Here is a 2,681-nt window from a genome sequence, read left to right as displayed (position 1 = left end):
CTTTTGTTCTTTATCTATGTTTGCAGACCTTGTGCCTGGGCCTGCATCTGGACTTTGTAACTTTTTAACTTATTTCTGGGAGGGGAAGAGTCAGTGTTAGCGCAAGCATGTTTACAGAAGCAGAATTAGCAGTTAGCATATTGTAAAATGAACATAGCCCCAATTTCAATCTTTCATTACAAATCATATTGAAGTCTGTAATGACATTGGCTTCTCTGCTGCAGCCATAATGGGACTCACCATAATATGTCTTAAAATGTTTTAGATGTGAAAAAAATGGGATACATAAAAAGAAATTGTTCAAAAGGTAAGAACTCCTAGCAAATTCAGAGCCTTGTACAAGTTAAATAACCCTCTTTTGGTAGGATGGAGGTTGCCACACCCTTTATAAACTTCTCTTACATCTATAAATTGATTTAGGAAGAGTTCCCTCTTTTTGCCCAATTTTCTTTACATATCCTGAAGACTAGAAGCCTCAGACATGTTCAAAGATCCATTTGTACACTAATATGCCTTGCTAACAAAATTGTTTAAACATTTTCTGTTCTTTGTCATCTATTTCTCAAATAGCTGTGAAAAATGTTTGTATTTTGCCTCATAGTTTGCTTTGTGTTGTCTGTCTAATACTGACCACACAGTTTTATCATATTGGACAAAATAATGTCACTTTGCTATTGGAATTCCAAAAGAATCTATGGCCGATATATATATATATATTGTCAGTCATAGGGCTTGAACTTTGGGCCTAAGCATTGTCCCTGTTCTCTTTAGCTTATGGATAGCCACTGTGCCACTTCCAGTTTCCTGGTTGTTAATTGGAGATAAGAGTCTCATGGGCTTTCCTGCCTAGGCTGGCTTTGAACCTGGATCTTTAGTCTCAGCCTCCTGAGTAGCTAGGATTACAGGTGTGAGCCACAGGCATCTGGCCAACTTTCATTTTTATCATCTAATTGAGCTTTAAAACTCCTGTACACAAGTATGAGTGTAAGTGTACGTGAAAATGTTCAAAATAATCTAGTATTTCTGCTTAAAATCTGTCATGATGGTGTAAAAAAAAACAGTTCTGGGAAGGTGGCTCATTTCTAGAGTGCTTGCCTTGCATGCATGAGGTCCTGGGTTCGATTCCTGTGCACCATATAAGCAAAAAAAGCCAGAAGTGGTGGTGTGGCTCAAGTGGTAAAGCACTAGCCTTGAGCTGAAGAGCTCAGCGATAGCATCCATGCCCAGAATTCAGGCCCAAGGACGGACAAAAACAAACAAACACAACACCAAAAACCAAAGAAAGTTTCCTTGAGCTGAGAAAAGCATTTGGGAGGTAAGACTTATCTTAAATGTTCATTTCAAAATATAGAAATGAATAAGACTAACCACTTAAGGTTCAAATACAGGTATGATGATATGAGTATGTGTTGGGTCTTCGTCTGTCTTTGGATGGAGGGGGTCCGAGGAGAGGTAAGTGCGAAGTGTGGCCGCTGGCCTGTTCCCCAGCCTCCCTTAGCCCAGGAGACAATTAGAAGCAGAGGGGTGTCAAGTCAAGCAGGAACTGGCTTATTAACAGGGAGCATCTCCTTTTTAAAGCAAAAGACTGCATGGGAGGAGAGGAAATGGAACCAACCAATCTCTGAAAGGCCACACCTTAACATGCACCTAAGCTTCCATGAGTTGTTGACACACTGAACCTAAACAAATCCGGCTCTGCCCACTCAACTTCCTCTCAGGGCCATCTTTGCTACCCCTCACATATTCACCTTTTTTGTTTTAATGGCAGATCCACCTCCCAGTTAGTTATCTTTTCCCCCTCCTCCGTAAAGGTTATTTTAACAGGATTACATTTGACCAAGCAGGGGGTTGGAGGCAAGTCTGGGGGGAAGGAGGGGCCTTGTGCATAAGAGCCTGTCCCAGTTACCTCTCATCCCCACCTAGCACAATAATAAACATCAGTCCCACCACAGTTAGAGTTAGAAATGTCCCAAGCTGTAAAATTTAAAACAAACTGTGCAGACATAGCAAAGCAATCCCGGGCACCTGGTGTCTTTCAAGTAAGCCAGTTCCTTGTACGTGCCTTCAAGTGAGCACAGGGGTCAAGATGACCTTTAAAGCTTTACTGTCAGCTCCCAACACCTGTCTTTGTCTGAAGAAGTGAACCCGCCTCTCTTAGGTTGGGTAGATCGCCTTGTCTGTCTTTCCCGTCTTCGGGAACTTCTTCAGAGCAAAGCTGAAGGCCCTGTCTTAGGTTGGTCCGACTGGCACCCCCTCTTACTCGTCTCTGGCTGCAGTTCCTCTCGGGGAAATTTATTTACTTGGAGCTTGATCTTATGTAACTGGCTGGCTCATAAGAGTTTTGCAGTGCACGTATAATGCAAGGAAGGCATAGAAAAAGCATCAGCAAAAGCATTCCCAGGCCAAACAATGTCATTAGCCCTTTAACATTAGTCAGAGATGGGATAGTAGTCTTTGCCACTTTAGAGTTCAGAGGTGGGGCTTGTTCTAGAATAGGTTTTAGACATATTTGCAGGACACATAACAAAAGGTGGTTGTACAAGCAATTAGTAAAAGAACAATTAGAGCAGGTAACATTAAAATAGATAGCTCCTACAAAAATATGTTTTAAACAGTCCATACGTAATGACATAGGGTGGTGATCAAAATGAAGGTCAGGCCACCAGGTTGAAGGTACAGCT

The sequence above is a fragment of the Dipodomys spectabilis genome, unplaced genomic scaffold (genome assembly GCF_019054845.1).
Source record: "Dipodomys spectabilis isolate Male_0828 unplaced genomic scaffold, ASM1905484v1 ptg000266l, whole genome shotgun sequence".
In the NCBI taxonomy this organism is placed as follows: Eukaryota; Metazoa; Chordata; class Mammalia; order Rodentia; family Heteromyidae; genus Dipodomys; species Dipodomys spectabilis.
This window is presented reverse-complemented; position numbering follows the sequence as displayed.